This window comes from Camelus bactrianus, chromosome 22 (genome assembly GCF_048773025.1).
Source record: "Camelus bactrianus isolate YW-2024 breed Bactrian camel chromosome 22, ASM4877302v1, whole genome shotgun sequence".
Classification (NCBI taxonomy): Eukaryota; Metazoa; Chordata; class Mammalia; order Artiodactyla; family Camelidae; genus Camelus; species Camelus bactrianus.
In genome coordinates this window covers 4,452,301-4,466,006 of record NC_133560.1, presented here as the reverse complement: position 1 = coordinate 4,466,006, position 13,706 = coordinate 4,452,301, and the positions used below count along the sequence as shown (strand labels likewise).

General features: G+C 44.1%; 1 pseudogene; it reads left to right on the top strand.

Annotated features, from left to right (window-relative positions):
- Positions 1-2,265: 2,265 nt before the first annotated feature.
- On the top strand, positions 2,266-13,143 carry LOC141574704 (G patch domain-containing protein 8 pseudogene; annotated as a pseudogene).
- The last annotated feature ends 563 nt before the right edge of the window (positions 13,144-13,706 follow it).

The window sequence follows — 13,706 nt, the reverse complement described above, 5'->3', positions numbered from 1 at the left end:
TAAACAGTAACATATGGAACCAACTTCTCATCCAGCCTCCCAAGTCACTAACATGTTGATGAAACTGTTAATATAATCTTTATTTTCTAATTTAATATAAACTTCTAAAGACTGCATCAAGTATTCTCTTAATCTTTCCAACTCTGATAATGAAAGAATTCCTATAAGCATCAATATATTATTATTTATGCTTTTAATTAGAACTTTAAGAGCAAAATCTAGTAGTAATTTTATTCCACCATAGGCACAGGAACTCTAAAAGCACTAAATTAATTGGTTCACAGAAATATATAGCCCTAACAGCATTAAATTAACTGATTCATAGAATTATATAGCCCTAAAAGCATTAAACTAATTGATTCATAGAAATATATATGATATACATACACACACACACTTAACAAATATGTTTGTGTCCTTATCATACATGGCACATTATATATTTATATGATGAGGTTTTAAAACATTTAACTGAAAATTATGTTTCGAGTAAGTTTTATACATTATTTATTCAAATGATTGAGAGCATATTTGCTATACTTGTATCCTGTATTTCATTAAAGTTCTGTATTGATCCTGATAACAGACTGTAGTATATGCTTTCCTAACACTTTAGAAGGGTCAGGATGCAGAACACTATATTATTCAATATTAAAATGACTCTAGAAAGGCTATAATTGATTAAAAACTTAAGTGCTAAGAATAGAATAATTTTGGAAAAAAATCCAGTTAAGAACTCCTCTTTTTCTGATGTCAGAAAACCTCTATGGACAAGAGAATAGCCTAGTTGAGAGAGGCAGCCTCTTCAATGGACCTCAATCATCCCCATCTCCTGACAGTCATACCTTTTTATAACCCCCTTCCCTTGAGTGTGGATTGGACTCCCTTCTAGTGAATAAAATGACAGAATTAATGAGATACCACTTCCAAAATAAGAATACAAACTATTGTGGCTTTGGGCACGGTGCTCCCTCATTTGCTCCCTGTGAGGAATGCCAGCTGCCATATTTTGAGCTGTCCTGGAGAGACCTGCATGGAAAGGAGCTGAAGGAGGCCTCTGGGCACAGTGAGGAACTGAGGACCTCAATCCAACAACCTGTGAGGAGCTGAATCCTGCCAATAACCACATAAGCTTGAAAGCAGATCCTCCTGAGTTGGGCTGGAGATGAGACTGCATCCTAGCTGACACACTGAATGCAACTTCATGAGAGAGAGAGACCTTAAGCCAGAATCACTCACCTGCACCCAGCTTCCTGACCTACATGAGATAACAAAGGTTCATTATTTTAAGCAACCAAATTTTCTGCTGATATGTTATGCAGCAATAGATATCTATATTTTTAGGAAAACTTATAATAGAGAGTTAGATTTTTTACAAGACTGAGTTTGAGTTTCTAAGGGAGCAGCTTTCAGCTTCAGATATCTAAGTAAATCATCGCTTACGGATGCTGCTTTATCTCGCTTATCTAACCTTTCTATCACAATTGATCAACAACACTATTTCAAACAAAAATATTGAGAATCTATTCTGTGTTTAGTAACAGGTTAAAGCAAATAACTTGTTTGGAAATGCCTGTTCCCTTAAAGAAGCTAATAATCCAGTTGGGCAAAGAACATATAGGAAACAGAGATTAAGATAATGATAAAGTATAATATAGTGTAAAATGTAATAAATGCCTTAAGCACCAAATGAGTTTGAAAAGAGATGTTGATAAAGCCTGTAGCACTTAGAAATATCCTTTGGAGAGGATCGTATCTAAACCAGATTCAGAAAAATGGACAGAACTTGCCAAGGTAGTGAGAGAAGCAGCATTCTCTGAGGAAGAACAAGTGATGGAAAAAACACACATAAGAAACATCGTGCCATATGGACAGATTATAAGAAGGTTTATACATAAGATTATGTTGTAGAGTGGTGGGAAATATGGCTGGATGGGCAAACTTGATCAGATTATAGAAAATCATAAATAATACATTAATGAGTTTGGCTATTTGTGAAAAATCATAAGGGATCTTTATGCTTTTAATAAAGCAGACAAGTGAAGGATGAAATTGGTGCTTAGGAAGGTAACAATGGTACATAAGCTAATTTGGAGAGGAGAGGAAACAAAAGAGTCTGCAATAAACCCTGCTGTGAAGCACCAGCACACAGAGAGAGGAAAGGATTTCAGAGAAAGGATCCATCAGACTTTGCTACTAATGGGATATTCTAGACAAAGAGAAATCAAGGAACAAAAACCTGCAGCTAGCTACATTAAGCCAAAAATGGAAGAGAAGGCTTGGCAGAAGCCCCAGGTGAGCATTTGGAAAAAAGGAGAGACAGTCAACTCTGAACAAAATTAAAATGTTTCCACACTGACCTCCTTTTATTGTATTTGTTTTCAAAAGATGAACATAAGTTATCTTTTGAAAAGTCAGACAGCACCACCATCTCAATAACTATTTTCCTGACTGTGACACACAGTGCTAGTCTCACCATCACACAGACTAGCCTGCGTGGTTAAAGTCATGCTGCATGTTCTAGTTTGTGCTATGCTTTTTTACTTTGTCTTCCTACCCATTTTCTGCTTTCCACCTGCACCTCCTCCTCACCTTATTACTGAGATCCCCCAGCGCTTCCTAGGTACCCCAGCTTGCCGTGTTCCTCTCCCCACGCTAGAGCCTCCAACAAGCTGTGCCCAGCTCTGGCCCTGCTCTAACACTCTAGGAACAGAAATTTCCAAATTAAAATTCACTCCTCCTCTAACCTTTGCCAGCCAAAATCCCCATTCCCTGTGGTTCCTCAGCTAGGTGCTAGGGAAGCAATTAATTTTACCGTCTTTTGCAATCTTTCTTCTATTGTTTGCTTATTAATGCAAAAGTATCTCTGGTTTCTCCAGAGAACTGGAGTAAGCTCAAGAGGAGAAAATCCACAGAGCTTAGAAAATTAAACCATTTGTTCTGGCAGGATTGGCCTTGAATGAAGTTCGCTTTTGGTGAGGCCGAGTTTTCAGAATCTCTTTCCTCACATCATGCTGGCTCGCTCCTCCCCCCTCCCATTAGGATCATACTACTCTCACGACGTCCCTGGCAGCTGAGCCCCCTCATTAAGGAAGTTCAGGCCTCTTTAGGTACCCCGGATCTGGATAGTCTTCATTGATTTTTCTTTTTCCCTAATTAAAAAAATTCTCTATTGTATGTCCTATTTCCTCAGGACTTTGCTAGCTAGATAAATTTAATATACCAAGTTACTTTCTTTTCAAGAAAAATACCATGTTAACGTTTTCATTGTAAAGTACGTTTATGTAGTCACACTGAGTGTATTGCTGACACCTTCAAATAAGCTGTCCGCAGTACATAAGTCAATGCTTGCTGGATAAGAAAAAAGGGAGAGGAGAAGAAAAAGAAAAGTATAGGAATTTAAAATATACTAAAAACACTTTTGAGGGGTGGAGAGGGAAAGGGGATATATTTTTGAGATTTTTAAAAATCTGACAAGAAGGTGTCCAGATAGAGACAGCTCGTTATCTCACCTTTCTGAGCTCACCTCATCTGTAAATGATGAGGCATTACAACTGACAATGCTTTTATTTCCACTCCAGTCCTACCCTTTTCTACCATTAGTTCCTCCACTCAGACACCCTCTGCCTCTGCTCATGGGTCTCTGCCACTACGTGTTCTTTAGTTATGGGAACTAACAGCAAATGAGCTCATTTTCTCACTGGGCAGTGTAGACAAAGACAAGCAGAGTGATGGCATTAACTAGCAGGGTGGAGGGCAGGTAGGTGGCATCAGCCTCTGACAGCACAGAGAGCAGAGCCAGAAAGCAGTTAGCAGCTGTGGTGTGGTGGCATGATTTAGGTTAGCGCTGTCCAGTAGGAATATAATGCAAACTACAAATGCGAGTCTATGTGTAACTTTAAATTTTTAGTAGCCACATTAAAAAAAGTAAAAAGAAACAGGTGAAATTAATAAATAACATTTTATTTAGCCTAGTATATTATAAATATTTAATTTCAACACATAATCATTTTAAATAATTATTGATATTTTATATTCTTTTTTGTGTGGGCTAAATCTTTGAAATCCAGGGTGTATTTTACACTTCGAGAACATCTCAGTTCACCCTGGCAATATTTCAAGCGCTCAATATCCACCCATGGCTAGTGACTGCTATACTGGACAGTGCAGGTTTAGGTGACTATGGTCACGATATGAGAACAAAAAAAGTAGGGCAGACAGTGGTTGGACAATGGAAGAGATGAATAGGAAACTGGGCTCAAAAATACACATTTTCTATATAGAGTAGGCATTCAAAAATCTGTTAATATTTGACTACATGTGAACTACTGTTTCCTGTTTGGTCTCAACCAGACACTGCACTTAACATGTTATTTACTCCATGTAAGAAACTAAGATAAATTAAGCGGCCTACCATAGTAAACCCAAACTGTCCTGCTTAGCTCCCAAGACTCTTGAGTTTAGCTGCAGCCTACTAATACAGTCTCCATCCCTAAAACAGTGTGACACACAGCTACCAACCACAGGCAAATTGTACTCCTTCACCATTCTTCCAAATACGTCTTACATGTTTTCACCTCTAGCTTGAGCTTAAAATAGTTTCCACCTACCAAAACATTCTTTCTGCTTCTTTGTAAGGGTTTAGATTCTAACTATATCACACAACTGACAGCAAGGCTCATGTTCCCCATTAAGCCTCCTCCCGCTCTTCACCGACTCCTCGTACTCGTCTACAGACAAGCTTCTCGAAGCCACCCACACTTGAGCCTTCATTTACTCACCTCTTAGATGCTCTTCACTCACCGCTGCATTTCTGGCCCGTCAGTGTGCTGACGCTGCTTCTGTGACGGTCACAGTAACCTCCACGTTGCCAAATCATGTGGAAAGTCCTCTCCAGTATTCAGGACCCTTTCTTGTCCCTTCTCACATGCTCCTTCTCCTGGCTTCACTATGTCACCCTCTCCTGGCTTTTCTCCTGTCTTAGTGGTTACTCCTCCCCTCACTTCTCTTATCCTGTGACCCATGCAGTTCAGTGGAGGCAACCTTGCCCCCAAAGGAGCAAAAAATGCTTCTTGGAAGGTGGGGGGAAATTATCTCAGATATTATAATGGTTTGTGGCCTTCAAAGTGTCACAGTACATGAAGAGACAAACAGTGCATCTGTGGTGTTAAAATTTCCTGGAGTGCATGATTTGGACACAAATGTCTACAAAGGCTCCTTGGGGAACAATGAAAAAAAAGGTGAGAAACACTGCTTTACCCAAATCTTGGCATGCTGGGAAGCTTCAGGGGACAATCCTGGACCCACTTCTGTTCTCTCTCTATACTTTCTCTCTTCATGATCTCACCAATTTCCAAAGATTTAAATACTATTTTTATACGAATGACTCCTAAATTCTTATCTTGAATTTCAGTGTCCCCTGGAACTCATGGTCTCTCAACAATAAAATTTTCCAAGTATTTTGTTTTCTTAATTTGTCCTTTACCTTCTTGCCTAAATTAAATTTGTCCTTTGATGATACTCCCACCCTCTCTAGTGAAAGCTCTTTTCTCTCATACATTTTTTACCAGTGAGCCTGGAGATAGATCAGGTATCTATTTCTCCTCATTGTCATTCCTTCTCCCTCTTCTCCCTGAAATGCCAAGTTGCAATACCCTTGCCATCATCTAATACTACCCGTTATCCACCCGCCTGACTATAGTCCTCCACCAACTTCTGACTGGTCTTGAGACATTCTCACTGAATCTCCTCATTTCCAGCTCTCTTTCTGACACAAACCTTGCCATAAATTTCAGTAATTTCAATATTCATAGAGATAACTCATCTGATACCCTGGCCTTTGTTAATTGACATCTTCTCCAACAAAAATCTTCTATTTCACCTTATCTCAGATCTTATGGTCATATGGGTTTGTTATTATCAGGTTCCAAAAATTCTTCAGCTCTATCAGAGCCTACCATCCATTAACCCAATCACATCTTCCTTCCACGTATTTATAGCCTTATTGTCTCTTAATGCAACTTAAATTCTATGGCTCATGTTTATAATCACTCTCTACACATATCTTCAATTTTGTAGACTCTTCAACGTGCTCACTTGGCAAAAACCCAGCTCTTGTTAAATCCCGCTATTCAGACCTGCCCTTGTGCAGCGGAATGTGACTGGAGAAGCCCTGCTGGCTGGTCTCACCAACCTCACAGGTGATGCTGAGGAATCGTCCTGCACCTCCCTCCTCACTCGTCTGTGTTACACCTTCCTTCCCATCCTCAACAGCTCCTCCTTCATCCTCACTCTCAGCTGATGGTCTGGTTTCCCATTTCACTGAGAGAAAAAAAAACCAGTCAAAAGACCTTCCAAAAAGCTACCACAACCACCATCTACCCACTTACCTGCATCTATTTTTAATACATCTTATCTTCCTTCCTGTTGCTAAGGATGAACTAGCTGTACTACCTAAGACTAATTCTTCTATTCGTCTCAAGTACTCTTGTCAATTCCTTACCTTTCTCTTTTTAAAAACAGCTTTATTGAAATACAATTCACATACCATATAATTAACCCATTTAAAGTATCAATGTTTTTAAAGTATATTAACAGGATTGTGAAATTAACATGATCTAATTTAAAAAATTTTTGTCTCCCCAACTAAAAGAAATTCTATACCTATTAGCAGTCAGTCTCTACTTCCCTCCTACCTCCCCCGGTTCTAAGCAACCACTGACTTACTCTCTGTCTGTATGCATTTGCCCGTTCTGGACACTTCGTATAAATGGAATCACATAATATGTGGTCTTCTGTGACTTGGCTTCTTTGACTTATCATACCTTTAAAGCTTTTCCATACCTTAGCATGTATCAGTACATCCCTTTTTAAGGCTGAATAATGACTCAGTGTATGGCTACACCACGTTTGCTTACCCATTCATAAATTCATGGATAGCTGGGCTGTTTCTATGTTTTGGCTATTATGAATAATGTTGCTATGAATATTTCAGTACAGGTTTTTGTATGGACATGTATTTTTACTTCTCTTGGGTGAAACTGTAGGTTCCTATGGTAATTCTGTATTTACCTTTTTTTTTTTTTTAACATTTTTTATTGATTTATAATCATTTTAAAATGTTGTGTCAAATTCCAGTGTTCAGCACAATTTTTCAGTTATTCATGGGCATATACACACTCATTGTCACATTTTTTTCTCTGTGAGTTATCATAACATTTTGTGTATATTTCCCTGTGCTATACAGTGTAGTCTATTCTACAATTTTGAAATCCCAGTCTATCCCTTCCCACCCTCCACCCCCCTGGTAACTACAAGTCTGTATTCTCTGTCTGTGAGTCTATTTCTGTCCTTTATTTATGCTTTGTTTTTGTTTGTTTGTTTGCTTTTGTTTCTGTTTTTTAGATTCCACATATGAGCGATCTCATATGGTATTTTTCTTTCTCTTTCTGGCTTACTTCGCTTAGAATGACATTCTCCAGGAGCATCCATGTTGCTGCAAATGGCATTATGTTGTCGGTTTTTATGGCTGAGTAGTATTCCATTGTATAAATATACCACATCTTCTTTATCCAGTCACCTGTTGATGGACATTTAGGCTGTTTCCATGTTTTGGCTTGTATTTACCTTTTTAAGGAACTGATAAATCATTTCCCACAGTAGCTGCACTGTGTTACATTCCTGCTGGCTATGTCTGAGGGCTTCTGATTTTCTCTTGTGCCCTTTCCAGTCAGGTTTTCATCCCACGTACTTGTCAAGGTTACTGATTACTTCCCTACAGCTCGATCAATGGTCATTTTTTTAGTCTTCATCCTGCAAAACCTATTAGCAGCGTCTGATTCAGCTGATCTCTCACTTTTCTTTGAAACTCTTCATTTAGATTCTGGGCAATCAGTCTCCTGTTTGTCTTCGACAGAGCTGAACACCCCTATTCTTCCTCTTCTTCAGCTTCTAATCACTGGCATGTCCCAGATTCAGTCCACTCATCTCCTCCCTCCTCTATCTACATTTATTCTATTCGTGATCTCACTCAGTCTAACTACCACTACAAAACTGGGGAGCACAGAAACAGAACATGTCCATCAACATAGGAAGTCTTATTGTACAGTGATGATTTACACTTCTTTTCTGAACTCTACACCCCACTGCCTCCCTGGTATCTTCACTTGGATGTCAGTAAACATCTCAAAACCAAGCTCCTCAGGTTCCTCCCTAAACATATTCCTTCCATTTTTTTTTCCTGTTTCAATTGATATTAACTCCAACTTTTTGGTTGTTCAAACCAAAAACTACAGGGTAACTAACCCTTGACTTCACTCACACTGCACATTCATCTGATCAGCAAATTCCATCAGCCCTGTATACAGAATCTGAGCACAGTTTATAATCTCCACTTCTACCACCCTGTTTGAAGAACCACCACCTTTTGCCAGTGTAACAGCTTCCTGACTGATCTCCCTGCTTCTGTCTTTACCCCCTACCAACTTCTATTTTCAACATAACAGCCAGAGAATTCTAGTGAAACTCAAAGTCAGATCATGTCAATCCTCTGTCCAAAATCCTTGAATGGCTTCCCAGATCACTCACAGCAAAAGTCAAAGTTGCTACAATAGCCTAGCGCCCTATATGATATTACACTATTACCTCACTAATTTCATCTCCTAATACCTTCCCTTGGCATAGTCCTTGGCAGTCATACTGGCTGTTCCTCAAAAGCACCAAGCATATTTCAGCCTTCTCCATGAAATGTAATTCAGAAATCACAAAGTTTAAGAATCACCAAGAGGGGAGCAAAGGGCAGGTGTCATGGGAGGGAAGGAGTGAACCGGAGAGCATCATCCTGAGAGGAGTGAAGGTGGCAAGAGGGCAGACTGCTTCTCCCACTTAAACAAGGACCAAGATTTTCAGGGTAATCACTTTGATCAGTATGAAGAAAGACATTTGGAAATTGAACAAGCATCACTTGACAAGCCTATAGAACTGGAGAGTATTGGACATCACTTACTCCAGACACATGGGTGGAAGCTGGGCCAGGCATTGGGGAAAATCTCTTCAGGGGAAAACTGATCCCATTCTGATTGTTGTCAAGTATGATGTCATGGGCATGGGTTTGCATGGAAATGGAGCTTGCTTATGCTGAAGATGCTGCGGTACGGCGCCGTGTCCTAGAAGTGGAAAAAGAAGACACATAAGAACTGAGACATAAGTACAGGGATTATGTTGACAAAGAAAAGGCAATTGCCAAAGCATTGGAAGATCTCAGAGCCAGCTTTTACTGTGAACTCCGTGATAAGCAATATCAGAAACACCAGGAATTTGACAACCATATCAACTCCTATGGTCATGTACACAAGCAGAGATGGAAGGATCTTAAGCAGAGAGAGTTTGCTTGAAATGTATCTTCAAAATCCCACAAGGATTAGGGGAAACAGGAGAAAGCCCTACGGTGGCTCCATGAGCTGGCAGAGCAAAGAAAACAAGCTGAATGTGCACCTGGAAGTGGCCCGCTACTTGCGGCCTGGGATCTGAATTCTCCACAGATAAAGGAGGCCCTTTCACTGCAATACAAATCACTAATACCACTGGACTGGCACAGGCTCACTGGCTAGCCTCTCAAGGCATCAGCTTTGGCATTAAGAATAATCTGGGGACCCCACTGCAAAAACTGGGGCTGTTATTTTCCTTTGCCAAGAAGGGTCCTGTCAAACTTGAATCAATAGCATCAGTTTTCAGTGACCAGGCAGAGGAAGGGGCCTCTGAAGATGGAACAAAAGCTGCTGAGAAGGCTTCTGACCAAGGACTTCAGAAGGTGGGAGACTCTGATGGTAGCAGTAATCTTGATGGTAAAAAAGAGGATGAACACCCTCAGGATGGAGGGTCCCTTGTCTCAACATTATCTAAGTTAAAAAGAATGAAGTAAGAAGAAGGAGTTGGGGCTGCAGAGCCAGAATACTACCACTACATCCCCCCAGCGCAGTGCAAAGTAAAACCTAATCTTCCTTTCCTACTCTTCATGACAGCCAGTGAACAAAGGGAAGGTGATAATAGTACACACCCAAAGAATCACCCAGAGAGCAAAACAAGTAGTTCTCCCAAGCCTAAGGGCTGCATCAAGCTGGCAACAAGCCAAGGATTAGAAAAGACCGACGGAAACCAGTGTGGCTGAGCCCACAGAGCGTAGGAGCAAAGCTGAGACAAAGACGACCTCAGGAGGGGATGAAAGTGAACAAAGCTTAGAAAGTCAGTCAGAAGGATTCAGAGAGTCTAACCCTTCTAAAGAACCCCCTCAGGCCCCTCCACCAGGGAAAGAAATCCAGGAGGGGCCTAAACATCCTACTGGTCCCTTCTTTCCAGTTTTGAGCAAAGATGAAAGCACTGCCCTCCACTGGCCATCAGAACTATTAATTTTCACGAAGGCAGAACCCTCCATTTCATACAGTTGTAACTCTTTGTACTTTGACTTTAAGCTTTCAAAGAACAATGATGCCAGAGCTAAAGGTACAGAAAAGCCAAAGGACATAGGAGGCTCCTCAAAGGACCGTCTCCAAGGCTGTGATCCTGGTGAGCCAAATAAAAGCATGGAAGAGGGGGATAATGTAGAGCATTCTTCAGGAGGCGGATTGTATGCCCCTGCTTCAGGGTCTGCCTGTAGCAGCCTGAATAAGCAAGAATCCAGAGGCAGCCATGGGTCAGAGACAGAAGACACATGGAAAAGCCTTCCTAGCAAGAAAGAATGATCTGGTAAGTCCCACAGACACAAAATGAAAAAGCAACACAAAAAATCCAGCAAACACAAATGGAAACACAAAGCTGACCCAGAAGAGAAAAGCTCTAAGGCAGAGTCTGGGGAGCAGTCTAAGAAGCGCAAGAAATGAAAACAAAAGAAAAATAAGTCATCAGCCCCAGAAGCTTCTGAGCCGGGGCCCAAACCAGAACCGCTGGGAGTGGTAGCCCTGCACCAGCACGAAGACGCAGCGAGCTCAGGACGGTTCCCAGCGGAGACCCCTTCTAGCTGAAGAAGGAAATAGCGGCAAGAAGGGTGAAGGTGGGGCCGGTGGCACCTCCCAAGATCACGGTGAGAGGAAACACAAAGATGAACCTCCAGCTTCATCCTGCCGGCGAGGAGCTAGCACCAAACGGAGCATCCGCTCCAGCCATCGGAGTCGACCCAGCAGAGGAGATGAGGATAGTGATGGTGCTTCGTCACGCCGGCTGCACCTGAAGTCCCCACCCCAGTACAGTGAGGAGGAGGGAGGAAGGGGGAGCAGGGGGAGGAGGAGCCGGGCAGCGAGCACTCCCGCAGCCGCTCAAGGCCTGGCCGGCGCCACTCCTCACGCCGCTCCTCCCCGGCCTTCTTACTCAAGTAGCTCAGACGCGTCTTCAGACCAGAGCTGCCAGAGTAGGCCGCGCAGTTCCTCTGGTGACAGCTACAGTGGCTACAGTGACCGATCACGAAGGCACTCCAATAGCTCCCATGACTCGGATGACTCAGACTACGCCAATTCCAAGCACCGGTCCAAAGCGCACAAATACTCATCTTCTGGTGATGACCACAGCCCCAGCTGCGGCCAGTCCCAGCGCCTGGCTCAGAGTCGCACGAGGAGGCGACCGAGGTCCCACAGCTGGCAGCGGAGCCGGAGCTGCAGCAGGGGCCGCGGCAGCACACCTGGAGCCCCTCCCAGAGGTCAGGCTCCAGGAAGGGATCATGGGGTCACGAGAGCCCCGAGGAGAGGCGGTCTGGTTGTCAAGACTTCATTTGCTTTAAAATCTACCGCTCCCGGTCGCCCCACTGTTTCCTATCGGGTTGGGGAGAAGGCCCCGGGGAGAAGAAGAAGATGGCAGAGGGGTAGGCCCACCTTCCCAGAACAGCAACATCGGTGCAGGAAGAGGGTCAGAAAGTGACTGCAGCCCTGAAGACAAGAACTGTCACTGCCAAACTACTGGAGAAGATTCAGTCGAGGAAAGTGGAGAGGAAACCCAGTGTGAGTGAGGAGATGCTGGCCACCCCTAGTAAAGCTGGCTCAAGCTCAAGGACCCTCCACAAGGTCAGTTTGGGCCCAAGCTCCCACCTTCTCTTGGCAGTAAGGCAGTTCTTCCACCTATAGGAAAGCTCCCAGCTTTCCAAAAGCCTAGCACCAAGAAATGTGAAGAGTCTGGCTGAGAAAGGGGGGAGAGCAAGAACAGCCAGAGACAGGAGAAGGGCCTCCAGGGAGCAGAGATGCCCCATCTGGACATCAGCTCCCCTCAGAGGAAACAGCTGGCCCCTTATCAGACCCGCCCCCAGAAGAGCCAGAGTCTGAAGAAGCCACTGCTAATCACCCTGTGGCTCCGCTAGGCTCCCCAGTGCACTCTGACTGCTATCCTGGGGACTCAACCATCACCCATAACTGCTCCCTGACGCCAGTGCTGGGGACACCCTCGAGTCCTGGGAGAGTGGCAGCCAACCAGGCCCTGTGGAATCCAGCTTGCTGCCTACAGCATCAGACCTGGCCCACTTCCCCAGTTATGCACCTCCGGGGTCGGGGGGAAGCCTAGGACTGACTCAGCTGATGGGCCGAGGTGCTTCCCTAGCCCCCCCCAGGGGCTGGAGAAGCACAGCAAGCTCCAGCAGGCCACACAGCACACACCCAGAGCAGCTGCAGCTGCTGGCCCAGCGAGCAAAGGCCTGCTCAGCCTCTGCTGCCCCGGCCCAGCCGCTCCAGCCCGGCAGCCCGTCCACACTCAGCAGCCAGCCACAGCCTCTGCCACCTCCGGCACAGCCGCTCAGCCTGCGTCTTACAGCATCACGCCGCAGCAGCTGCCGCCGCCATCAGCATCCACCCCTACCCTCACCCCAGCACTTGCCCCAGTACATCATACTCCCCAGCCTCACCTGATCCTCATTTCCTTGTCCCACCTTACTCACGCAATTATCCCTGGCCACCCTGCCATCTTTCTCACTAGCCATCCCATCCACATCATTCCCTCCTCAGCGGTCCATCCTGGGCCTTTCACCTTCCGCCCCGTCCCACATGCTGCCCTCTACCCGGCCCTGCTTGCCTCATGGCCTGCCGCAGCAGCTGCCACCACCCCCACCTTCACCCACTGCTTCACCCCATCTTCTCAGGTCAGGACCTGCAACACCACCCCAGCCAGGGCACATGAGCTGAGGGATAGAAGTCCAGGTAGGGCCAGGGAAGGTGGCCCATAACTCTTCCTTTGGGTGTGTTGAGCCATTAATACCAGCAAGTAAAAGCTGGGATGGGCTGTCTGACAGCCAAAGAATTGAATTATGACTTGCAGGGGTGGTTTTAGATTTAAGGTTTGCTTTGGGTTTACTCTAAAGGGTTCGCTCTAAAATCTACTGCTATCCCCAAAAGGGATTTTGTTCCCTTTCCCCTTTCTGTTTGCCCTTCCCTCACCTGTGTTCCTAAGCTACAGCGCACCAGGAAGTGCTACCCGCCCCTCTGCAGCAACACCGCCCAACTGTCAAGTTGAAATATTCCCCTCCTCCATCTACTTTTTATACTCTGCACTTCTAGCTATAAATTTTAAAACATTTTTCTCCTTTCTGGCTGGTGGGTTGTCTATCTTGTCCTGTCTTCTCAGTGTCTTTGACCTTGGTGACCTTATTTATCCAGGGTGAGGTGGAAAGGGGGTCTGACCTGGAATTAGATGCCACTCAGGCTGTCATTCGATCCACTTCCCACACAAAGAGCCACACATTT